Source organism: Furipterus horrens, unplaced genomic scaffold (assembly GCF_987537825.1).
Source record: "Furipterus horrens unplaced genomic scaffold, mFurHor1.1.pri manual_scaffold_17, whole genome shotgun sequence".
NCBI classification, from domain to species: Eukaryota; Metazoa; Chordata; class Mammalia; order Chiroptera; family Furipteridae; genus Furipterus; species Furipterus horrens.
Genome location: NW_028327187.1, coordinates 5,492,448 through 5,520,270, shown reverse-complemented (window position 1 = coordinate 5,520,270; position 27,823 = coordinate 5,492,448). Strand labels below are relative to the sequence as shown.

The following is a 27,823-nucleotide window of genomic DNA, read 5'->3' as shown; positions in this document are numbered from 1 at the left end:
CATACAATACCACAACGTGGTGAAACAGGTTGCCCTGTACTGATGAATCCCTAAGGCTCCACCCCTTACAATGTAACAGGAGCGACAGCTCTACCTGGGACGCAGAGGCAAACAAACACAGGAGCCTGTCAGAATGAGGAGACAGAGAAGTATGGCCCAAAAGAGGAACGGATCAAGGTTCCAGTGGGAGAACTAAGTGATGACAAGATAGCCAACCTAAAAGATGAAGAGATGGGCAACCTAACAGATGCAGAATTTAAAACACTGCTGATAAAGATGCTCAGAGGCTTGACAGATATGCTTGAGTATGGCAAACGCATAAGAGAAGAAGTGAAGGCTATGCTAAGTGAAACAAAGGACAATCCACACAAAACCAATGGTGAAAGGAAGGAAACCAGGGTTCAAATCAATGATTTGGAACATAAGGAAGAAAAAAGTCAATCAGTGCAGAATGAGGAAGCCAGAATTGAAAAAAGCCCTGGCTGCTGTGGCTCAGTGGATTGAGCGTCGGCCTGCGAGCCAAGTGTCGCTGGTTCGATTCCCAGTCAGGGCACATGACTAGGTTGCACGTCAGGTCCCCAGTTGGGGGTGCAAGTGAGAGGCAACCACACAGTGATGTTTCTCTCCCTCTCTTTCTCCTTTCCCCTCTCTCTAAAAATAAAATAAACAAACTAATTAATTAATTAATTAAAAAAAAAAGAATTGAAAAAAAGTGAGGAAAATTTCCCAAATTTTGCAAAGGAGATGGACATACAGGTCCAGGAAGCACGGAAGGTCCCAGGTGACCTGGACCCAGAGGGGACCACACCACGGCGCATCATGATTGAGATGCCAAAGGTGAAAGATAAAGAGAGAGTCCTGGGGGCAGCAAGAGAGAGGCAGAGAGTTGCCTACAGTGGAGTGCCTATAAGACTATCAGCTGGTTTCTCAGAGGACACTTTGCAGGCAGGAAGGGACTGGCAAACAGTATTCAATGTGAAGAAAGGCAACCTGCAACCAGGATTACTCTATCCAGCAAAGCTATCATTTGGAATGGAAGGGCAGATGAAGTGCTTCCCAGACAAGGTAAAGATAAAGGAGTTCATCATCACCAAGCCATTAGTATATGAAATGTCAAAGGGACTTACTTAAGAAAAAGAAGATCAAAACTATGAACACTAAAATGACAACAAACTCACAACTATCAACAACTGAATCTAAAAAATAGAAACAAAATCCAACTAAGCAAACCAGAATAGGAACAGAATCATAGGTATGGGGATCATTTGGAGGGTTATCAGCTGTGGGGGTGGGGGTGGGGCAGGGAATGGGGAAATGGTGCAGGGACTAAGAAGCATAACTGGTTGGTACAAAATAGACAGGGGCAAGTTAAGAATAATATAGGAAAAGGTGAAGCCCAAGAACTTATATGCACGACCCATGGACATGAACTAAGGGAGGTGGGATTGCTTGAGGAAGGGGGGTACTGGGTGGAGGGAAGCAAAGGGGAAAAAATTGGAACTACTGTAATAACATAATCAATAAAATATACTTAAAAATGATGTTTAAAGTCTTCTGTAATATAAAACTAATAAATTTCATCAGCATAGAATGACATCACTTTTACATTTTTTAATTCATTGGATCCTACAAATTTTTATATTCATCATGGCAGAGATTATCAACTTTCAATCATTTTTTTCACAACCAATAAACTCTTGAGAATGTGAGTGATTTTGGTGGGCCAAATGGATTTATTGACACAACCCTCCTCTTGAAATGAGTTGAACCCCTGGCAGGTCTACCCCATAGGGCAAACCTGCCCCAGAGCAGACCGAATGCACTCAACCTATGGTTCTGAAATTCAAGAAGGAAGAAGTGCACTCCTCCTAGTTTCACCAATAGAGGTGAAATTTCCTGCTCTCATGGTAAGGAGGAAATAGGGGTGGATGAGTGCAAAAGGCAAGAGGTTCTTTTCTAGTCAATTCTGCCTTCACATGGAAGCAGTAGCTCTAGGAAATAAGTGTTCATCCCTAACGACTCCTTCGTTGTTTATTTTTTAAAATATTTATCCATGAAAGTATAATTGACATATAACATTATGTTAGTTTCAGTTGTACAACATAATAGTTCAATATTTGTATATTGCAAAATGATCACCACGATAAGTCTAGTTAACATCTGTCACCATACATAGTTGCAGATTTATTTTTTTGTGATGAGAATTTTTAAGATCTACTCATTAATTTTCAAATATGCAATACATTATTATTAAGAACAGTCACCATGCTATATATTACATACCCATGACTTACCTATCTTAAAATTGGAAATTTGTACCTTTTGAACCCCTTCACCTAGTTCTACCACCCATCACCCTGAATCTCTGGAAGCCAGCAATCTGTTCTCTATATCTATGAGATTTCTTGGTCTAACTTATTTCACTTAGAATAATGCCCTCAGGGTCGTCTGTTTTGCCACAAATGGCAATATTTTATTTTTTTTTTATGGCTGAGTATCATTACATTATATAAATATAGATATGGATATGTAGCAATATGAATATTCTAGCATATATTTATATTTATATATAGCACATTTTCTTCATTCATTTGTTGATGGACACTTAGTTTGTTTCCATATCTTGGTTCTTGTAAATAATGCTCAGTGAACATAGAGGTATATATATTTTTTTCAAGTTAGTGTTTTTGTTTCCTTAAGGATAATTACTGAGAAGTGGGACTGCTTGGATCATATGATAGTACTGTTTTTAATTTTCTGAGGAACCTCTGTAGTGTTTTCCATAGTGGCTGTACCAATTTACATTCCTACTAACAGCACACAAGGATTCCTTTTCCTTCTCATTATCTCCAACATTTGCTACTCATTGTCTTTTCGATAATTACTATTCTAACATGTATGTTGTGATGTGTAATTTTGTTCTTAATTTGCATTTTCCTGGTGATGCGTGATATTGTCTTTTCATGTAACTGTTGGCCATGTGTATGTCTTTTTTGAAATATGTCTATTCAAATTTTATACTCATTTTTAAAATCATATTCATTGGGTTTTTTTGGGGGGGTATTAGTTGTATGTGTCCTTTATATTGTTTAATATGAGCTCCTTACTGGATAAATGATTAGGAAATATTTTGTACTAGTTAGTAGGTTGTCTTTTCATTTTGTTGATGCTTTCCTTTGCTGTGCAGAAGCTTATTAGTGTGATGTAGTTTCACTTGTTTATTTTTACTTTTGTTCCCTATGTTTTAGGTGTCAATTCCAAAAAAAAAATATTACCAAGACCTATGTCAAGGAGCTTACCACCTATGTTTCTTTTTCCCCTAAAGATTTTTATGGTTTCAGGTCATACATACAACTCTTTAATCCATTTTGAATTAATTTTTGTGTGTGGTATATGATAGTGGTCCAGTTTCATTATTTTGCATGTGGCTGTCCAATTGTCCTAACATCATTTATTGAAATAGCTGTCTTTTACCCATTGTATATTCTTGGCTTCTCTGTCATAAAATAATTGACCATATATGTGGGGTTTACTTTTGGGCTCTCCATTTTGTTCTATTAATTTATGTGTCTTTTTAAATGCTAATGCCATACTGTTTTGATTACTATAGCTTTATAATATAGCTTGAAATCAGAGAGTGTGGTTCTTCTAGCATTTTAAATTTTTCTCAAGATTTTTCTGGCTATTTGGTGTCTTTGTTTGTTTCATACAAATTTTAGGATGGTTTTATTTTATTTTTGTGATATGTGCCATTGGAATTTTGATGGAGATTGCACTAAATCTGTAGATTGCTTTGGGTAATATGGTTATTTTAATGTTATTCTTCCCACCCATGAGCTCAGAATTAGGATATCTTTTCGTATATCTGTGTGTTGTTCAACTTATTTTATCAATGTTTTATAGTTTTCAATGTAAAGGGTTTCCACCTCCTTGGCTAAATTTATTCTTAGGTATTTTAGTTTTTTTGATGCAAATGTAAATGGGACTGTTTTCTTAATTTCTCTTGCTGATAGTTCATTATCAGTGTATAGAAATACAGCAGCTTTCATATATTGATTCTGTACTTGCAAATTTAATGAATCTATTTATTAGTTCTTACAGTTTTTGTGCAGTTTTTAAGGTCCTTTATATATTATATAATGTGATCTGCAAATAGTGATAATTTTATTTCATTTATAATTTGAATACCACTTATTTTTTTTCATGTATTTTTCTTAGTTGTTGTGGCTAAAACTTCCAATATTATATTGAATAAGAGCGCTGAGAGTGAGCAACATTTCCTCCCTTTTTGACCAGTGAGGAAACAGAGGTCCTGCTGGGTTCTTCATAGTTATACTACCAGGATGTGGCAGAGCTTGGGCTGAAACATAGGCCTCTTAACTCCAAGTTTAGTTTTCTATCCACCACACCATGCTGCCTTGAGGTACAACAGATGTCCCCTGCCTTTCACCACCAGTATCACATATCATCGGTAGCAGTCTGAAAATATGACCTCTAGTGCTTGCCATTTGAGGCCTTCAGTTCACAAAGGGATTTTATGTAAACCAATACCAATACCATGAAAATTTATAAAGTAGACCATGAGGAAGGTTTCTAAGAGAAATTTCACATATGGGCATGAGAACACTTTACTTTCCATTACAGCATAGCTATGCATAGCATCAGTAGTCAAGACAATGTTCCTTGGTTTGAGTAAAGGGCGACGACTTCAGCCTTGCTGGATTTATCAAGAGTAAAACTAATCATATCTTGGAAGAAGGACCTAATCAGTGCCCCTTATCTCTCTCTAGTCTTTGAAGCAGTGTAGAGTAAAGGTTGTGAGCACAAACTGAAATCTCAGCAGACCTTTCCTGATGTCTCATTGACCAGACTGCATCACATACTCATTCCTAAATCAATTATTGACAAGGAGAATGAATGGAATTCGCACAACTGGCTTAGTCTATTCAAAACTTACTCTGGTCTGATGAGAAAACGTGTTTCGTGGGGTAAACAAAATTGAGTTTCCTGCAACTATAAAGAAGGGGAATCACTATAGATTAGTCAACCAATAATACTCCCATAGTTCTTTCCAGAAAAAGAATGTATAAACATTATCATCAGTGAAATCCTATGGAATGTTATCAGTAAGTTATTGCAACTTTGGGACTCTTCAAAGCAGAGAATGACTGAAAAGTTCTTCTTTGAGAGGTCATCTGTAAATCTTTCCTTTTTGTACATAGCCACAGTCACTGTAATGCAACATTTTTTGGACCTAAAATGCTTTGGTTCTTTAATTCATCAGTCTTTGGTCCATTTTTTTTTTTTTTTTGCCTATGAATACATGTACAAAACATACAGGCTCGGGTGTAGGATTGAGGAAATGCAGTTGTGTTGGGCTTCAGAAAAATAATTTCCAGATTTGAGTTTTCAACAATTTTAGTCAGATGAAATCTCCACTTTGGATTCTGTGTCTTAGTCAATTTTTAAAACATAATTTTCTTAAATTATTTTCAAAAAACCTTTAACAAAGTGAAATTTTGATGAAGTTTTGCTTGGTTTTGTTTTGTCTTTCCTTGAAAGAAGATCTAATGTTTTATTAACAACTATAATTAAAACCACAAAATGCTCTATTTGGTTTTAAATTCAGATTGTATCAATTTATTTCTAAAAGTAGCACTTCTTCAACTGTCAATAGCCAGCACTGGTAACAGATTCTATTTGTGTTTAATGGCATAACCCAGGAAAAATAAGTTTGCTCTTATTAGTGGCTCAAGTGATAGAGCTTAATGTGAAATCTCCACCTTTAAATCTAAAAGGAGTAAAGTGAAAAAATAGGTTGAGTGACAGGGAATCCAGTGGAGACCAAATTTCCCCAAAGAATCAGAATTCTTTCTCTAAGGCAGATCATCCAGCTTGGCATAAGAACATTTCTACCCAAATTGGGTAGGATGTCAAGGCTGAGACAGTCTTTTGGAGTGGATATTTAACTACATTAGTACTAAAATAAGACCTTTGTACAAGCTGAGAAATTTAAGCTTGGAAGCAAATAGCAGAGACCTGCTAGTAGTAGTACAGATAATACTGAGAGCCCAGATTTAAGGGTTTCTTAGGAAAGCAGATATTATCCTTTTAGTATGATTTCTATGACTTTGCCCTTGCAAGTATTAAACTGGTAACAAAATTATGGGGTGAATGATAGCTTACTCTTGTGAGATCTTACCTACTAATTGTAGGAAAGATACCTTGTATTGTAATTTCAGAATCATCTCATGGATGGGCAAAGTTGCTGGAGCAGGAGAGTGGATTTAGGAAGATTCCAAAGTGGACAGTGGAAGTCAGACATGTAAGAAAATGTCAGAGGACTGAAACAATAAAAATAGGAGGTCAGATCAGAGAGGTTGGGAGAAGTCCATGAGGACTAGTTACTTTTGTAATTTATGTTTGTTCAATCTGCACATCAACTGGAATATTGAGTAACAGGACTTGGCCTCTTAGTTTTTATGTTGCACTTTCCATGTCATAAGTCAATACCTCCAAATATGAAAGAAAGAGTATTTACAGGGATAGGGGAATGAGAAAGGGGCCCAGTAAGGGATATAAAAACTAAAGAACAAGATAAGCATGACTTGATGCTATTTCACTACATTCCTGCTACTAAACTGGTCTTTAAAAAAACTTCAGAGCATTTATTGGAACCTCCTGGTAGACTCTAGGTCATTTAATACAAGGACCAAGGAACTAAGGAATCTTTTACTTTAAGTTTTGTCTCACTAAACTATAACATCCTTGTTTTCCTTTTGGCCTTCAAGTCTCCATACCAAATACAAAAAATGAAACCACTTTCTTTGTAACTCATTTAGGAAATAATGCTTTTATTAAAAAGTTAGTGGTTTTTCTCTTCCATATACAGGGTGGGGCAAAAGTAGGTTTACAGCTGTTTGTATGGAAAATAATAAAATACGTAATAAATAATTAAAAAATAAACTGCTTCACATACTCACAACTAGAAACTTACTTTTGCCCCCACTCTGTATATTTACCATTCCACATACCTTCCCTTTCCACTCCTCCCCTACACTCAACCTATAGCGAATCCTGATTATTTACTGGCATTCATTAGAAAATTCAAGTCATGTGCCTGGGGGAAAAAAGTTACCCTCAAAGTATAATGAAATTTTAGTTTCCTTTTTTCCCCCCTCCTTCTGTTTTTACATATATCTTAAGGAAGAACCATTTTGCGCCCCCCCCCCACTTTCTTTCCAAGCTTGCTACTCCTTGGCTTTTCCCCCTCGCCACACTGCTTGCTTGGGGAGTGCATAGAGTAGGCTTTCTTCTTGTGTACACAAGCCTCATTTAAATCACTGAGGGCCCTAGCAGGATTCCAGGCCTCCTTCCCAGTCTCCATTTGCATTTTAAGAAGTTTTTGCAGTTGTGACGAGGAACTCTCCTTCAGAACTACAGGCCTCTGTATTTGCTTGTGTGACTTATGCTTGATGGTTGTTCTGTGAATATAGACTGTGGTGCTGAGTGACAGGCTTGGGCCCTCTAGTCTTTTTTATATATGCTGCTCTTTCCCTTATGGCACAGAGTCAGCTGAGCTAACCTCCTCACAATTTTATGGCCCTAAACCTGCAAAGAGTGTGTTTGTTTAGCAATGAGGAATTTTCTGTTTTCCCAGTAGGTACTTTCTTTTAGAAAAGCTGGAAGCAGATGCTTCTGCTTCTCTACCATCGTCCTACTCCCTGCTAACTTAGCCTGATTTCATCAATGTTATTTCCTTTAAAGGGGTGTTTTTTGGGTATAGAAGAGGTTTGGATTGAAAAGTCTAAGTGAGGAGTTCTATCACCTCCCAATTGTACGAAAGAAGAATCCAAACTCAATACTGGAGGTCCTGATATGACTAATATTTACATAATGATGAAATTATTATTACAGATATACTTGTGCCTTCCTATTGGGACCCTAAGAAAAGGCATTCTCAAAATAGGTATGTTTGAAGGATTTGTTCCTTTGAAAACAAACGGAAAAAGAATGAGAGCTCATAGAATCCTGAAATGTCAGATATGGACTTTGAAAGTTTTGTTCAATTCTCTCTCTGATTGCACAGAAAGTGCCTTGCTCAAAGTTCATAGTCAGTTATCAGGAAAAGGGAACTGGAAGCCCATGTTTGCCCTGCTGTTTCTACTACAGTCTACTACCTCCTGGGTTTAGCATCTGCTCTGATCCAGCTGTTGCTGATGATTAAACTTATATCCCTGCACCACTAAAACCTTTTCCACAGAAAAAATAATAACTACTTTTGCTAATGCTATATAGCATTTCCCCTTTTCATAACAATTTTTTATCTTGGTATAGACTTTGTTGTTGCTTATTTATTTGGTCTATTTCATCCGAATTTGGGACCACTGAAGTTTCTAATCTGTGTGAAAGGGTTTCTTGTTTTATTTTTATTACCATTTGCTTCAGCCTGAGCGATACACATAGCTGGGCAAACACACACACACACACAGAGTTACCCGGAGGCTGACTGGTGACAAGAAATGAACAGGTGTGATGGACGGTCATCGGAATCTGCAGGCTGGTCTTCAGGCGGATCCAATATCACATTGTGATGATTTACTCCGGGTCACAATAAGCACAGGTGCTGCAATCATCATCCAGTGTCCTTTTAATATTAATCTGTCTGCAGTTTTCTCTAGAAAACATCTGTTTTTTCCCCCTCACCCTCTGTTGGGTGCCCTCCATTCACCCTTCAACACCCTTTGTTCCCTTTACCGCCATAGAGTCTGCTGCCTCCTTGTCTTGGTTAGGACATCCTGCCTGCATGGTGAGCATGTGGTAGTAACTGTGATCATTTTAAGGTTAGCCTGAGGGTGTGTTCCAGAGCTTCATTATTATGACACTAATTGATTGATCTTATAAATTAGACATAAATTCATAGCTGCTTTTTGAATGTTCACTCGCTGACTGTGCACCTATTTACCATTGAGTTGTATGTAACAGCAATTTTCACAGAACTAAATGTTTTTGGTTTACGTGCTTTTGCTTTTTATGCCTGATCCATGAAGAAGGCTTTATAAATCATCATGTCACCTCTTTAAATGCCCTATGGTCATATTTTAAGAAAGACCCTGTGACAAGGGGCCCTAGCACATTGAATGGAAAGACTATAAAAACTTCAGAACACTTAACATAAAACTGATATATTATGTGGTAATGTTTCTAGTAGAAACCAGGACCTCATTCATCATAAAAGACACTCGTTGGCTAAGTTCCATGCTGTATGTTAAAGAACTGTCACTTTCTAGTCACAATACAGATTGTCACTCCTAATCAGAGCTGGACAACCTAGAAATTTTAGAGGAAAATACTGCTGAAAAATTAGCTTTGCCAAACAAAGAGCTCTAAGGACAAACTCAGGCAGTCAGGGCCCTTCTCAGAGCCTTAGATTTACCCTCACAAAACGAGGACACAGGTCTATAGATCTATAATTCTATGGTTTAATTTACTTTTTTTATTGCAGCGAAAGTCTCTGTAGGTGCTTTTACACGTTTGAGTTAAGCTTAAATTGGTAGACATTAACTAAGGAGCTGGGAGCACTAATCTTTTCATTAGAATGGTGGCAGACTTTGCCACACCCTTTTGGGTCTCTATCTCAGAAGGCATTGTGAAATGCTTGGGAGGGAAAAAAGTACAAAACCAACTCCAAATCCTTTAAACTGAACACAGGAGCCAAAAGCATTTAGCACTTGTGTAGCGTTGTGGGCAGGAGTGTTAGGAAATTGGACAATACTTTTGCTCTTCCTCACCCTGTATCCAATCAGTCACCATATTCTGCCAAGCTTTTTGGGACAAGATCTCTTGCATCTGTTCTTTTCCATTTGCAGCACTGCCACCCTCGCTGCAGCTTCTTACAAGCTCACCCTTGGTTTATTCTGAAAGCCTCTTGAGCATTTTCACTGCCTGCTCCTGTTTATCTTTGGCTCTACCATAATATCAATCTTTCAAAAATGCAGCTCATTTTAGAAAGAGACAGAGAGGGAGACACAGAGAGAGACAGAGAGAAATGAAGGATGGAAGGAAGGAAACCTCTTCCTTGCTTCTCCATTGCTTCTGGGAATAAGGAAAAACCCCTCTGTCTTAAAAATTAAAGTTCTCGCCTTTCCTGTTCAGCCTTAGGTCCCTCACACATATCACCATGGTTTCTACTAGTACAACTAAGCTATTTTTTACCCTTTGTAGCACCTTATTCCTTTCACCTCTGCAACCTCCAGGCAAGCCTCCGATCCCGTAAGGACTTATCTTTTTCTTAGAGCCGTCCGAAGCCACTAAGCCTTAAAGAATCTCTCTCGCTGAATCCCTTCGCCAATTATTTACTTGGTCATGGATCTTCAACAGCCTTATTTCTCATTACATTCTTTAATTGTTAATTTTTATTATAAAAACAGGGCAACATAAAAGAAAAACTGGAGAAGTGGGGAGGTTGATAGGTTGGAGAACCTGACCCAGAGTCCCAGGTATCTAAATGAAAAAGATCGTATTTGAGAGCATAGGTTTTCTGTCCCATTTATGAACTTTGTGACACTGGAATAGTTAACATCTTTAAGCCACAATTTCCCCATTTGGAAAACAAGAAATACAACAGTACATAGTTCTGAGTATTGCTATCATTATTCAATGCGATAACACATGTGAAACAGTCAGAAATTAGTCTGTCATGGGGATATCAGCAAATTTTCTATTGTTGTTATTTTCATAGTCCATTTTAGTCATGCGGTGTGTATATTTTCATAGCAGGTAACATGATATTTTTCAACTAACACTGTTTTATAAATCTTTTTGTATTTTGGTGCCATCTTCAGAAAGATATTTTAATAGTTTTATAATAATCCATCTAGTGCATGCGTCATATTTTATTCATGCATTTCCCTATTGTTAGGCACTTGGGTTGCTTCTCCTACTCTTTTGTTATTATAAATAATGTTTTAATTGATAACTTTATGCATACAGTTTTCTTTCCATTTGGCTGATTTCCTTAGAATAAAATTCCTGAAAAGAGGTTTTTGAGAAAAGAGCATGTACATTGCCATGGCTCTTATACCACCAGCAATTTATAGCAACAGTTTTATACACACACCAGTTTTGTGCTTTATCCCCTAATTTTAAAGATATATAATATTCCAAATGGTATGTTCTGTGCTTTTTCCTGTTTCTTTAAACACTGTAGTAAAAAGGTTGAATATTTTTCACATGTGGATTTGCTGCTGTATTCTTTTTCTGTTTTTTCCATTTTATTTTTTAAATTTAATATTTACTGTATTTTTCCACTACCCTTTAGTCCCCTTTTCCCCCTTCCTCCCAGCAACTATTACACAGCATCCTCTTTTATAAATGGTCTGTTCATGTTCTTTGCCCACTTATTTATTTGTACTTTCATGTTTTTGTTTTAATTTTATAAACTCTTTATATAGACTATAAAGACTAATCTTTTGTCTGTCATATTTGCTGCCATATTTTCCACTATTTCCTTTAAAATTGTTTTAGTTATTTTTTAACGTACAGAAGTTTTACATTTGTGTGGAGTTCGGTATGTCAGTATTTTCCTTTGGGATTGCTTTTATTACTAATTTATTGAGAAGGATTGCTTATATTATTTATTTTTAAAATTTTTTCTATTAAATTTTAACCTCTATAGTTATCCTCTACTCACTTTGACAACTACTCTATTGCTTTAGTCTATTGTGATGTAACTTTTCTCAATCTAGATTATATACTCCCTAAATTAATGGATCCTGTTTTATGCCACAAGCAAAACAGAAATAGGACTGCTTTGTGAGTTCAGTAATCTGTCCGTGAGTCCACATAATTGCTATGTAACTTTAGATACATTAATTTCTTTTGCCTTCTGTGACACAGAGACTTCCCTCTTGCTTTCTTCCACAAGTTCTTAGAAGACAATGTAGTTATTTACATGTGAAAGTTTTGTTTACTGTACAAGAGTCAGTTGTAATTCTTCATGTGCCCAACAGTACCTGTCACAGTGTTGCCTTTATAAGAGGTTCTCAGTAAAATTGTTTAATTTGGATTTTATGGGGTAATCACACATTAAGAAAAGGAAGAGAAAGATAACACTGTATGGGATGCTCACCTTATCCAGGATTACTGTCTACATACTCCAAATGTTACACTATAAAATTAGTTACTGCAATATGTGTTTTAGTTTGTTTGGGGGAATGTGGTATCTTTGGCTATAATCTCAGTAATGTATTTTAGCATGCTAAAAATAAAATAATTAAGGTTAGCTGTTTAATCTTTAGCCATAAAACATGTATGGAAATTCACTTTAAGGAACTTTTGAAAACTATCTCTGCTATGAAGTGAATATCACCCATGCTTAAGAGTATATGATCTTCTACATGAAAGATAATCTGGGAAATCAAGGTTTGCTACAGTGTTTCAGAACTCAAGAGGCCATCTCACTTCCTTTGCTTTAAACTTACTCTGCCAAACATAGATATACTGCAATGAACTGGCGGTGGCAACGTTTTGCAAATGCTTTCAGTTATGTGAGAGTTGTGGCAACAAACGAAGACATACAAAAACTATGGACTGATATGCATCTCCTAGAGTTAGAGAATGCATAACCTCAGATAAGGTGCCTACCTTCATGCATTCAGAAACTCAACACCATGAGGTATGAAGCCGTAACAGACAAAATTTTTTCACAAATCCAGATGAAAGCATTCCAGTTACTTTTACTTTCTTGAAAAAAGAGCACACCCACACACTGTCTTTCACGTTACTTTTTAAAAAGTTGACAAAGTACATATGTATTACATGTCCAAACTTGGGAGGAAGACAAAATAAATGTGGTTATACTTTAATGACCCTAATGTTCTAACCTAAGTTTAGTATAATCTTTTAAATATATTAAGTTTCAGATTCTATGGTGAGAATAGGGAAAGATTCTCTAAAAACTGAGATTCTTCTAAAGGTAATTCTCCTTACAGAAACTGCCTTCCCTCATTATGTCTATAGATGACAAATTAAATGAAAAATTCAAACCCAATATATGCCAGAATCTATGCTAGACAAACTTAAATTTCTGAAATTAGTAGAATCTGTAAAAGAAATTAAATGGGGAAAATGCATCTGAGTAGCAAAGAGCTGCAGTGAGCTCAGAAGGATGGTGAGCATGGAAGGTAGGGAATGAGTACAGGTATTAATAGAAATGTAAAAAAACTCAAAAGATGATGTATAGGTGAGTGAGTGCGGTTTCACTAAAGAAAACGTTTTAAAAAGGAAAAGAAAGTGAAAGAAAAAAAGAAAGTGAAGGAAGGGAGAGAGAGAAAAGCAGATAAAGAAAGAGAGGAAGGAAAGGAAGAAAGGAAAGGACAAAGAGATAGAAAGAGAAGTTCTAAGCACCCAAATCCTAAAATAATGACTTTTTATCACACGAAGTGGCCAGACTTCATGGTGCTGGTTTCACTGACAGTCTGATAGTCATGCAGGATCTTAAAATTTTTATTTTTATTTTATTTTAAAATTAGAGTTGACATACAATATTATTAGTTTCAGTTGTACAACTGGATGATTAGACATTTATATAACTTGCAAAGTGATTACCCTGATAAATCTGGTACCCACTTGGCACCATACATAGTTATTACAATATTATTGACTATATTCCCTGTGCTGTACAACTTTGTGACTGTTCTGTAACTGCTAATTTGTACTTATTAATCCCTTCACCTTTCTCACCCAATCCCCCAACCTCACTCCCATCTGGCAACTGTCAAAATGTTCTCTGTATCTATTTGTCTATTTCTGTTCTTGTTTATATACTTGTTCTTTAGATTTCACATATCAGTGAAATCACATGGCATTTGTCTTTCTCAGACTTATTTCACTCAGCATAATACCTTCTAGGTCCATCCATGTTGTTTCATATAACAAGGTTTCATTCTTTTTTATGTCATTTTATTAGTCATGTTTTTGAAGTCAAGTTTTGCCCTTCCTAAACAATGGCTTTATTCATCTACATTTTTTATTTTAAAAATATTTTCAATTACAGTTTATAATCAATACTATTTTGTATTAATGCCAAGTATATGCATAGTGATTAGGGACAATCATATAACTTATGAAGTGTTATCCCTGATATTTCCAATACCCAACTGGCACCATCCATAGATTTTGATCTTCTCCTCCTCCTCCTCCTCCTTCTTATTCAACTTCTCCTTCTCCTTCTTCTTCTCCTTCTCTTCCTCCTCTTTCTTAAGGATGGCCCTTTAACATTTCTTGTAATACTAGCTTGGTGGTGATGAACTCCTTTAGCTTTTTCTTATCTGGGAAGCTCTTTATATTTATTATACTTTGATTCCCTGACCCAAGCTCTGCCTCCTGTGTCCCCACCCCAGTCTGTGGAAGAATTGTCTTCCATGAAACTGGTCCCTGGTGCCAAAAAGGTTTGGGGCCTGTACACTACACTGTACATAAAAATTAACTCAAAATGGATAAAGGGCCTAAATATAAGAGATAAAACTATAAAATTCTTAGAAGAAAAAGTAGGAGCAGATCTTCTTGATCTCGGGTTATACAGTGGTTTCTTAGGTAAGATACAAACACACAAGTAAAAAATAAATACGTTACACTTCATCAAAATTTAATATTTTATGGTTTGAAAGGCACCATCAAGAAAGTCAAAAGATAATCTGCAGAGTGAGAAAAAATATTTGCAAAACTGTTTGACATGGAGCTTGTATCCGGAAAATACATAGAACTGTTACAATTCAACAATAAAAAGACAATTAAACTTACAAAAATGGGGAAATCATTTGGATAAGATCTCTCAGGAAAATATAAAAATGATCAATAAATGCATGAAAAGAGACTCAGAATTATTAGCCAAAAGGGAAATGCAAATAAAAACTACACTGAAATGCTACTTCATACCCACCAGGATGACCTTAATAAGACAGAGTAGCAAGTGTCGATGGGAATGGAGAGACATCAGAACCTAATTACACTACCGGTGGGAATGTAAAATGGTGCAGGCACTTTGGAACAGTTCTAAAAAGTTAAACATATGACCCAGAAATTCCACTTCTAGATGTATAAACAACATACTTGAAAATGTATGTTTACCATAAAGCTTGGACACTAATATTCACAGCAGCACTATTCATAATAACCAAAGAGTGGAACCCACACACATGTCTATCAACTGATAAGTGGATAAGCAAAATATAGTATAATCATACAAAGAAATATTACCCAGCCATCCGAAGGAATGCAGAACTGATGCAGATAAAGAATGAAAACCTTTTGCTAAGTGAAAGTAGTCAGTTATAAAATATCTCATGTTATATGGTACCACTTTTATTTGAAATATCTAGAACAGGCCAATCTTTGAAACAAGTAGATTATGGTTGCTAGCAGCAGGTTTTAGAAGATAAAGGGGATTGACTGCTAACTGAGGTGGCATTTCTTTTTGGGATGATGAAAATGTTCTAGATTTAGAACATCCATCACCCAATGAATATACTAAAAACCACTTAATTATATCCTTTAAACAATAAATTTATTGTATGTAAATTCGTCGTCGGCAGCCGTCCGTCTCGAGAGACGATGGTGTAGCTTCTTAAGAGTCTATCTGCACCGCCGAGAATGGCTGTGCAGTCCGACTCGGGAGTGACACGGTATCTGTCTCCTCCCGTGTTGAATCAAGTGCGATGACGCTGAAGCTACAGAGCCTGGGCAGGGTAATATGGAGGGTCTGCTGTTGCCCATGCAGCAGACCCCCCCCTCTCTTCGCAACTGAAGGGTCCAAGGGAAAGACGGAGTCAATACAGCTTGGCTTCAGGTGCGCCGCAGGAGTTGCCGGTGTTGACTACAACGTCAAACCGCCTTAGGGACTCCGGCTCCGGATTTTCTGTCAGGGTTTACTCCCTTAGCCTTTCCCCTGAAGAGGTATGCCGCAAGGCAGCGGAGGTTTTTTGGAGTCAGAGTTTTCCTTCTCTGATGTGCCCTGACTGGAAGATCGAACCAGCGACACTTAGCTCGCAGGCCGACGCTCAATCCACTGAGCTAAACCAGCCAGGGCCAAAAAGAAAGTATACTCTTTGCCAATTATACTAATGTGGCTTTCCAGAACAGACCTTCAACACATTAGTCCCACATCTGTGGCTTATATTTTCAGAGTGGTCACTGAAGTTAACCTCTTTTCCAAAGTTGAATAGTATGAAATTAAATAGCAACCTAAAATATCAGGTTTTGAAAAAACAGATATTTATCCGTCAATAATTTTTATATTGATATTGGTGTTTTTAAAGACTCAGTGACTAAAATTCAAGCAGTATAACCATATTTGTCAGAAAGAAAGAATAAAATGGATGCAAAATTACACTTCCCATCCAGTCTCCTTTATGCTTATATGTATGTAAATTATATATGAATATATTGAAGAATAATGCAGTAGCATTTTTCTTTAACAGAGGCAGTATGCAGCAGCAGATCATGCCACTTTACAAGGCAAAGTTGCTGCAGTATAAATAAATAAAGGAGACATCTTTTCCTGTGCTGGGTCTGAGAATTACTGTAGTTTTATATTGTTATCCTCAATCATACTCTTGTCCATACTGGTAGGTTGATATTCAGATAAGAGAAGTGAAACATTAGAACTTGGGTCAAAGGAATGTGGAAATGTATTTACTTTACCTGCTATTTCCTTGCTCCATTTACCTAATCCTTAATTATTAAATGATGCCATACATTTGCTAACAGCCTAGTACTGAGTGTATTACCATACACAGTTTACACATGATAATGAGCCTCATTTACTGATAGCTGCATTTGACTTTCACTAAGAGTTTTGTATTTAGGTTGTCTACATTTCAAAACAGAATCTACTCTATATATATTCTGCTTTGGTGCTTAGTGCAGGAAGTAGATGAGAACATGCAATGAAATTGACGAGAGGAAGTGACTTACATGGCTAAGGCATCTGGCAACTTCAGAAAACTTGGTGTTAAATTGGTATGCAGTATAGTTTACTTGAAATGTGCTTTTAAATCTCTTGTCTGGTTTCATAATCTACTGTACAGAGATGGTGGTAGATAATAGAAAGAAATCAAGTACAATGTGTAAAATATAAGGAAAACAGGCATCTGAGAAAGAGCTGCAAATTTATAACTTCAGCAAACTTTATTTACTAGTCAAAAGACACTGCATTTGATTGTAAAGGGTAATAGTCTGGTTTTCTAATTCTTGGGCATGCAATCTTTCCAGTAAATTCAGTGTTATTGAAACACATACACATATTTTAATGATATTAATTCTTCCAATCCATGAACATAGTATATACTTCCACTAATTTGTATCTTCTCAATTTCTTTCTTCAGTATCCAACAGTTTTCCAAGTATAGGTCTTTTACCTCCTTGGTTGAATTTCTTCCTAGGTACCTTATTTTTGTTGTTACAATGGTAAATGGGATTGTTTTCTTAGTTTCTCTTTCTCATAACTCATTATTGGTATATAAGAATATCACTGATTTCTGAATATTAAATTTGTATCCTACAACTTTGCTGAATTCATTTATAAGATCTAGTAGGTTTTTGGTGGAGTCATTAGGGTTTTCTATATACAATCCTTGAATAGTGACAGCTTTACTGCCTCCTTTCCAATTTAGAGACCTTTTATTTGTTCTTCTTGTCTAATCACTGTGGTTCTATCACATAATTATCTATAAACTATGTCATGTATGTGCTTCCCTTATCATTCATAATAAGTGAGATATTCATGTTACTCATCTTAATATGGCTTGGATATATTATATCATTTTAAGCAAATGATTACACTCGATGATTTACCCAATCTTTTTAACTTTAGCATTAACTCTGAACTGAATATTCAGAATCTACATCCTTAAAAATCCTCACTTATCTTTCCAAATTATAAGAAAATGAGGCTAAGATAGAAAGGGTCAATTTAATTACAGTTAACTACCTAGAATTCATATTAAAATTAAAGTACTGCATACTCAAATTTTAGCGCACACTGAAATGAAAGTACTCGGATATTCAGAACTACTGCTCTTACCCTAATGAAACCATTAAAAGGAATTACTCCTGAAGAACCTGATTTTGTGATTTTCTTTTGTTTCTGCCCTTCCTCAACTTTTAAAAGATTTTATTTATTTATTTGTAGAGAGAGGGGAAGGAGGGAGAAAGAAAGGGAGAAAAACATCAATGTGTGGTTGTTTCTCACACGCCCACAACCAGGGACCTGCCTGCAACCCAGGCATGTGCCCTGACTGGGGAATTGAACGAGCAACCTTTTGGTTCACAGGCCAGCGCTCAATCCACTGTGCCACACCAGCCAGGGCTTTAAAAAATACATAATGTAATGTTATAGGTGCAAAGTCACATAGGAGAGGTCAGAAAAGTGGAATGTGTGTGTCTGGAGGGAGTTAGTGGTAGTGAAGACCATAAGAAAATTGGTCTCAGGTGAACTAATACTGAGCTAACAACAAAGGCATCCTAGGGCCTTTTAATTACTAGGTTGTAATGGACCTTTAGACAGTGGCATCATTATAAATTTATAGAAACCATGGATAAGTATGCACGCTTAAAGGATAATGTGCTTGGCACATTTAAAACTGCCCTAAAATAGTTCGCTTCTAATAAAATAGATATTTATAAAATGCTAATAATGAAAAACAGTACTAACATTGCTGGTTAATTTAACATTATTCAAAGTAATTGTTTCATTTAATCACAAGTTTTTAAATAAGAGCCAAAAATGTCTCCACATATTTCTCTGCACAAAAAAATACAACTTGAAGCTAGGCCATACATTCAAGTATTAGTTCCAGTGCAGCTTTTCTAATTATCCAAACTTGATTTTTACACATGTCATTAATTTTTCTCACTCTAAGTGAGTTAAAATCAAAATGTTATGTTGTTATACTGATGGAGGAGAAAGGAAATTGAACAGCCTATACGGTTTTAAAAGCAAGAGTTAGAACCTGAAGTGAGCTAATGGAAAGAGAAATATACACTTAGACTAGCTATTTACTGAATTTGAGAAGTATTTTAAGAACTTTCAAAAGTTGGGGGAAGGGGAGAGAACTATGAATACTAACAATTACCAATCACCATAATCTTACATCAAAGTCTGGTAAAATTTTCCAATATATTAACAATATATTACTAATGCATTTCTCTCCCTTAACACAAAGGGAGGTGACCAGATGATAGAATAGATTGGCTACGATTCTCAATTTTTTGTTGCATTTGGCTGTCCTTTTATAATACTTGGAATTTGTAACCCACAGCTGAACGGATGCTGGCAGGAGCTTGAAGAATTGATCCAAGAGAGAATTTGGGATGAAAAGTCATTTGGGACAGGAAGATAACTGATTTACTAAATACATATATATATATATTCATATATATATACGAATAAATGAGACTCAAAAGTCTGCAGACAGCAACAAAGAAAAAGGATGGTAATTTAAAAATGAGTTAAAGGTGGTATTTAAATTTAGTATTTATATTTCTAAATAATTTCTAATCCCTTTCCTCTTTCAGTCCTCAGTTTTCTCATTTGTAAAAAAATGAGAGGAAGAAATTATTTCTAAAAAATCTTCCACTTTTAAAACATTGATGATTCAAACTTTTAAGTTTGGAGCAAACACATCTTGGGTTCAGAGCAGTAGTTATAAATCAGAGATTATTCAGAAGACATTTGGAAATGTCTGGAGAAATACTTGGCTGTCACAATTGAGAAACGGGTGCCATGGGCATCTAGTTGGTGGAGTTCATAGACGCTGCTGGACGTGCTGCAATGCACAGGACGGCCCCTGTGACAGAGAATTGTACAAGTCCAAATGTCATCAGTATCTCAATGGAGAACCCTGGCTTAGTATATCCTGACAAATGAGCACGTTCAACGTTTGCTCTCCCCCATCGTAACGTATCCTGACAAGAGGAATGATTTTTACGTACTTAAGTGCTCCCAGAATAAGTCCATAGTCCAGTATCTCAACATACAGCTGGCTCACTTAACTGGTTTTCACCAAATCAGAAATCTCAGCTCTTTCAAGTTTGGTTTCTAGTAAAGGAGATGTAGTACTATTGTTGTGTCTGCCAAGTCAAAGTCCATGCAAATAAATAATTAACTTCACAGAAATCCCGGACGATCTTTAGGGCTCCACAGACTTGCTATTATCTGTTATAATCCCCTTAGTAAACATGTTTACAGAGCCATTTTACCAACTGTGTCTCCAAAATAATTAGAGAACTGCTTTTCCTGTCTTTTTTATTATCATCTTCTTTCTTGTTTGGACCTGTCCATCATTCTTTCTCTACATATTTTAAAACAATAACTTTTTTTGTTTATTTCGTTGATTAGATTCCACATATAAGTGAGATCATACAGTATTTGTCTTTCTCCAACTGGCTTAATACAGATACAGAGAACAGACTTACAGCTGTCAGAGAGGATTGGGGTTGGGGGACTGAGTAAAAAGGTAAAGGAAATAAGGCAAAAAAGAAAACAAAAAACCTCATAGACACAGACTACAGTATGGTAATTACCAGAGGGAAAGGGAGTTGAGGGCAGGTAGACATTAAATTAGGGAACAATGACTTAGATATTTCTAAATTATATTGGTTTGGACTATATGCCTTATATTTTTCTTGGAAATAATCTGCTTTAGGGCTTCTAATTATAGAGTAGAAGATATTGATACTGGGAAGAACCACAAGAAATTATCTGGTCCAGCCTTCTGCATTCGAGCAGGCAAGGTTCAAGAAAGGTCAGTTCTGATTGGTCTTGAGGGTTTAACTTTAGATCACACACACACACAAAAAGATTAACTAAACAATAATATATGAGCATTAATTATACGTAAGAAGTTTTAGATGTATCTTTGTACTATAGGTCTCATTCAGTACTTAAGTTATCTTATATAGTCTTCGCAATAGCCTTATAATATAGATACAAATATTTTTATTTTTCATAGGAGGAAATGAGAGTTGGAGAAGTTAAGCACTTAATGCAAAATCACATATCTTCAGAAACAAGATTCAAACCTAGGTCTGCTTCTAAATCTAATTTTACTACACCAAATCTTACTTTTGCTTCCTAATCCAGAATGGCCAACTCGTTTTTCATGCTGAATTCTAGAGTAGGGTAAAGTTGATTGCAAAAACAAACCAGTTTCCATGGGCATTCTGTAAAGTCAGTTGAGCAATCAAAGCATTAATGATAGGTTCTATTGATCTAAGATTAGGCACCTCCTAGTCCCAATTTGAATTGAAAGGTTTGGCCGGAGCAACTCCTTATGATGATTCTATTTTAATAGTATGGATGAATTCTGAAGTAGTTCTCGTAATATAATTTCTATTTCCATCATTCTCTAACTCCATATCATCTTGCATCTGGATCATAGCACTAGCCTCCAATTCTCTCTTCCAGTTTGCTTTATAAAACCCTGCCAGCTTTATCTTCTCTATAACACTTTTTAATTGTGCAATTGCTCTGACCCAAATACTTTAATGTTACCCATTTTCACAAGATAAACCATGTCCCCCTTTGCTCACGCTATCCAGCTTACTCCTCATTCTAATCTTTCTGCCCATTGTTTCTAAATATGAAATATGCAGTTTAGCCTAACTAATATATTCTCTGTCACTAAGTCATCGTGCATACAAGACCTGTCTGGAAAAAGCCCAGCCATTGTCAATATAATGAGAATGGTTAGCGCAGTATCGATGTAACTTGTCAGCTAAGGAGAGTGGACAGGAATGCGCATGTGTGAACAATGATGACTTCACTGTACTAGTCCGTGGACGCAGTAGACACCATTGAGTGAGCATGTGTACTGTGTGGCCACCGCATTCAAAATGACTGAGGGAGTGGAGCAACAAGTCTGCATTAAATTTTGCATTAAGCTTGAACATTCTTCCACAGAAATTATTTGGATGATTCAGAAGGCTACAGCTCTGGGCAACTGGTGATTGGCAGCTTCATCATGACAACATACCTACTCATGCATCACATCTCATGCAGAGCTTTTTGGCAAAACATCAAATCACCCAGGTGACTCAGCTCCCCTACAGCCCAAATTTGGTGCCCTGTGACTTCTGGCTTTTCCCAAAACTAAAGCCACCTTTAAGAGGGAAGAGATTTCAGACCATCGATGAAATACAGGAAAATACAATGGGACAGCTGATGGTGATTGGGAGAACTGTGTAAGGTCCCAAGGTGCCTACTTTGAAGGGGACTGCAGTGTCCTGTCCTGTGTACAATGTTTCTTGTATCTTCTTCAATAAATGCCTCTATTTTTCAGAGCACATGGCTGGATAATTTCCAGACAGACCTCACCAATCTCTGTTTAATGATTTGTTCACACTCATTTGATTAACTGAAAGGTTCAATTCCTTTCTCTCTGCTCATCCACTTCATAGGCTCTTAAACCTCTCCGTTCTGCTTCTCTGAACTCCAATAGTGTTTACTGTCTGTTTGGCATGTTCTATAACATGACTGGTTTGCACAATGACTTAACCTTTCTTGGCTCTGTGCTTTTATCTCCCAACTGGGCAATATCTCCCACATGGAGATCATGGCTTGTTTCTTTACATTTATTTCTCAAAGCATAGTTGCCTGGCACAGGAGATACTATAAATATTTGTTGAATAAAATAAATTCATTAGTAAACTCAATAAGAAGATGGCATTTTAGCATAGAAAACATAGTATTTCCAAAGTTTCTAATCTACAAGATAATGAAATAGTCCATCACATTTTAAAAGAACATAGAGCAGATAATAATGCATGCTATAAACTGGACAAGATAGTTTTGAAAAGTAACTGTTTGCTCTGGCTTCCTATACACAATGTTTTGAGAACTCACTATACATTGCAATGGTTCCAATTTAAATTTAAGTTATGAGTGACACAAAAAGAATATCAGCCTTTCAGTTTATATTTGTTTCAGCCTCTCATATCCTTCATATAAATGTGATATAGGTTTGAAATATTTATTTAATTCGTCATATCCCTGTACGGAATCTTCAAAACTTTGGCTCTTGTTCTCATAACGCTTACAAAAAGAATTGCTGCAGACTTCTAGAGTGGGCTGGTTGAAATACATGGAATACATATCCAAATTTGTTGCCAACTTTTACCTAACGTTTAAACCATTTGCTTGAATTTGTGCTTGTGTAATATTTCAAATAGAATATATTTCACTTGGGAAATATCTGCTTTTAAGGTTTTTGGAACATTTTTCCATTTTGAATTTCTGTTTTGCTTGGTTGTCACTTCTCCCATCCTCCCTTATAATTAATATTCTCTGTTCGAGGAATTGCGGCAAATAGTTTAGAGCCCTAAAGGCAACGTCTCATGAATTTATGAAAAGGATGATTTGTGTATATTTGTTTGCACAAAATTGCTCAGCTGTCCATTGGGACATGCAAGTTTTGGTGTGTGTGTGTGTGTGTGTGAGAGAGAGAGAGAGAGAGAGAAAATGATAACCAATGGAGTACACATATTTGTGATTAATATAACAATTGAAGTTTAATTATTTTAATTAAAGACATTTTGAAATAAATTTAACTTTAAAAATTGTATTACATGAAGAAGTGGGAAAAAAATCTCTCAAATGTCATCAGTTTCCTTAAGACAACCAGTTTCACAAAAGGTGTTCCTGTCCACCCTGAAATACCTGCCTGTTAAAGTGACAGTTGCAATCATGTTCCTGTTAACTTTTTTTCCTCAGCCACCAAACCAAGAGGGCTCAACTGTTTCGGAAAACAACGACACCATTTTCTGAGCTCCAAATTCAGGAAAGAATATGGAATGACTTAATATTTAGCCAACTCTAATGTTCAGTTAAACTGTGTTTTACAAAGTAAACACACCTGTGGCAAAATAAATCACCTTTTCAAAAAGTTTAAAAACTGTATTTTTAAAATCGGACGTTTAATAAATTTATTCTTGTATTTGATCTTCACACGCCCCCTTGTGGTAAACTGTGAGAAACTAAAAAGACTTAAAAATGGAAATGGTTTTTTTTTAGTCCATTTAGATCTAAACAATTTTTAAAAAACGTCCTCAAGTACTTTTGTAAATAGATAATCATATAATAGAAATCAATACCATAAGAAATATTTGGTTGTTCATATAGAAACAAACTTTCAAACACTAGTCAGTGGTAAAATTGTCAGCAAATTATTAAAAAAATAACTTTTTTTGGATAATACAATGAGTTTTTCATAAAACTAGCTTTATTTTGTATCTTACTTCTAAAGCTATGTCTGCCTCACATTTTTTATTTGCATGAAAATTGTACACTTTATTTTATAAAATAAGGGTGACACTGAATAGTATATTTTGTGATTTTTAATTGCCAAAATTAAGTCACTTCATGTTGATTTTTTTTTCATAATTTTATTTTATTTTATTTTTTTTATTTTGGTTTTTCAATTACAGTTGTCCCCTTTTCCCCTAATTTCTCTCCATGTTGATTTTTAATGTTTTAGATTTATATCTATTTGTGTGTGTATATACATACATAAATGTTTAACTTTTATTTAATTTATCATAAATATATTATCTATGTCTAGTCTCCAGTGGATTAGATAATTTTGTTTCTAATTTTGCTATTAAAAACAATGCTGACTTCAGCATTCTTGTACATGTATCATTATGTACAGTGTATTTATATAAAATGTGCACCTAAATTGTAAATGCAGGATTGTTAAGGTCCGCACATTTCCAATTTTACTCAGTACTAGCAAACTGCTTTCTGAACTGGCTGTGTAAATTTTTAACTCCATTAGCAATGTATCAAAGTGCTGTTTACCTGAAATGCTCATTCTATTTCATATCTTCAGGCTTTTTTTGGTCAGCTTTATTGAGCTATAATCGACATATATCATTGTTTAAAATGTACAATGTATTGTTATGGTAAAAATATCATAATGTGATATAGCCCCTCCTTTCCCACAAGTCTGTAACCCCCATTCGCATCCTTTGTGGCCTTCCTATGCTCTGAACTAGCCTGCTATACCATCCTATCCTGCTACTGCTTCTCAAAGTTCATGCTATTGTGACCACCCTGGGCCTCCCTTCTCTGGCCAGCACTCCCCTTTTACCAGCAGCCAGAGCTCTTTAGTTCATTAAGGGCACATTCCCAAATCCGATTAACTAATTTTCACCAAAGAATTACTGCATGATTAATGATTCAAAGAGTTATCCTTCTCACTTTGTAATTTAATAGTTTTTGTCAAGGTGACAGACTAATAATACCCCAAGGGGGATGAGCTGGAGTGGTGGGTGTGATTGATTATGTGCCGTGATGACTCAATTTACCTGGAGATTAAACTGATTCGGATTAAATTAGTTCAGATTTGAGTTGAACTAAAAGTTATTTAAGAACTTATGAAAATGCATGACTATATTTCTTAGTTTATTCAAGAGAGCTTGGTGACCATGCTAGAATGTTAGCTGACTATCCAGGACTTGGAGTCATCCTTCTCAGTATCAGCTTCCAGTCAGAACTGCAGAGGGCAATCGAGGTGGAAGCAAATAAGCAAATTCTGTTGTGCACTTGGTCCAGGATATACAGTTGACCCTTAAACCAACATGAGTTTGAACTGCGTGGTTCCACTTCTACGCAATTATTTTTAAAAAATACAAAAAAAAAATGTATTTTCTCTTTGCAATGATTGTAAACAATATTTTGTTTTTTATAGGTATTTTCTTTTCCTCATGATTTTAAACAATATTCTGTTTTTTATAGCTTACTTTATTGTAAATATACAGTATATTATATATGTACAAAATATGTATTAATCTACTGTTTGAGTTATTAGTAAGGCTTCTGGTCAACAACAGGCTATTAGTAAAATTTTAGGGGAGTCTAAAGCTATGCACAGATTCTCGACCGATTGTGCTGGGGTAGGGAGTTCGCGACCCAGCCCCTACCTTGTTCAAGGGACGACTGTACTCTGAAAGGTAGTTACTTTTTCCCTTTTGTTACCCTAAATTATATGTGCCAGATGTGTTATTTTAAAGTCTTCCTTAATTACAACTTTATTATGTCTGCAATTTTCTAGTTTTTGCATTCTGGTAACTTGATTTCTCACGTGTGACATTATGACAATTGATCCTAATAGTGATTTGCAGTCTACACATACTTAATTTATGTTTTACACTTCTTACATGTCTCCTAAAAATGCCAATGACAAAAATGAAGCTACATCTGGGGAAACTGCTCACAGAAAGACAGTTTGAACTTTGTCATCTAGGATCATCTATATATGTGACAAATATAGTTTTCTGGCACATAATAGTTGCTCAATAAAACTGATTGCAATCTTGAATGACTTAGTGACTGGATTCATTTCACATTTGTAAGTTAGTGTTTCCCTCTGGAAATCTAGCAAATTACTATATTTATTAGCAAAAGAACAAGAGTAACTGTGTGATTAGATGTTGATGGAGAGGCTATTTGAACAGCACTACCCCCTGTCTTCTCCTCATTTTATTGCAGTTTTCAGATGGGATAAAAAATAAAATATTCCTGCCCTGGCCAGGTGGTTCCGTTAGTTGGAGCATCATCCTCCTGTGCACCAAAAGGCTGAAGGTTTGATTCTTGTTCAGGGCACCCATCTAGGTTGGGGGGTTGATCCAAGGTTGGGGCATGTAAGGAAGGCAACTGGTCAATGTTTCTCTCTCACATCAATCTCCATCTCTCTCTCTGTCTCTCGGTCTCTCTCTCTCTCTTTCTCTCTTAAATCAATAAACATTTCTTCAGGTGAGGATTAAACAAAAAAGCAAAAAGAAAAGATTCTTCTAAAAGAAATGCACATTTATCATATGAAGTGGCAAAGAGAGCCAGAAGTCTCCATCTCTCCTCTGAGCAATTATAGAGTGTACTTGGAAAAATGGCTATAAATTTAGCTGAATGGGGCTTTTTCTCCATAAGCCAAAGGTCCAGCCTGAATCAGTTGATCAGTAAAGAAGGGAGTAGCTTTTAAAACATAGTGGCTACATTAATGTGGTCTGCACAATTACCTGTCACCTGGGGGCAATTTATTCAGAAAAAAATTATTTGTGTTACTAAAAGTATTGCCCCTACTTATGTTTCACCCCAACAGCATATAGAGGTTTATTAGTTACTGCAGATTTCTTCCTTTTGGAATTAAACACAGAGACGCTATATGCTACTGTTTCTTTTTCTTTGTGGCTCCTGGAAACATATCAAAGAGAAAGATTTACAAGTCTGAGAAGCAACAGAAGTTTAGCTTAGTTAGCATGTGAAGGAACATGACAACTTTTGGGGTTTGGAGTTGTAACAACTTGAAACTGGTGAAAATGTTAAAATGCTGCCTCTTACCCCTTACTCCTCTTTTTGTGTCTCCTGCTAGCAGCATTCCTTAGTCACTAATTCATGCAGTATGGTTTGCAAGAAACTTTAAAGCAATATTTTCCCTGCTGCTATTCCTTACATTTTCATTTGTGGCCTAAATGATCTATGTCGGAAATATTTACTTTGAGGCTTTGGTTTGGCTCAAAAAATGCCAAGTGATCAAACCCAAGCAATGAGTCCATTGATCTCAGCAATGGAAGCTTTGAGTATAAAATAATGTACAAGCAAGCTGCTACAGAAAGATTCCAAATTATATTTGCAAATTTAATAACCCTAATGCTTCCATGTCTAAAAGACAGGAAGTTGAATTCTTTCTGAATTTTTTTCACTTATTTATTTTTCTTTTCAGCATCTTCCTGGAAGAAAATAAAGATAAAAATAGAAAGTAAGGTTTAT

The 27,823-nt window shown here is 35.9% G+C and overlaps 1 long non-coding RNA gene across 1 annotated transcript; it reads left to right on the top strand.

Moving 5' to 3' along the window:
• Positions 1–20,743: 20,743 nt before the first annotated feature.
• Positions 20,744–22,374, top strand: LOC149990383 (uncharacterized). Its single transcript, XR_016508601.1, has 2 exons — positions 20,744–20,804; positions 21,962–22,374. It is a non-coding gene; the product is annotated as an uncharacterized LOC149990383 (long non-coding RNA).
• The last annotated feature ends 5,449 nt before the right edge of the window (positions 22,375–27,823 follow it).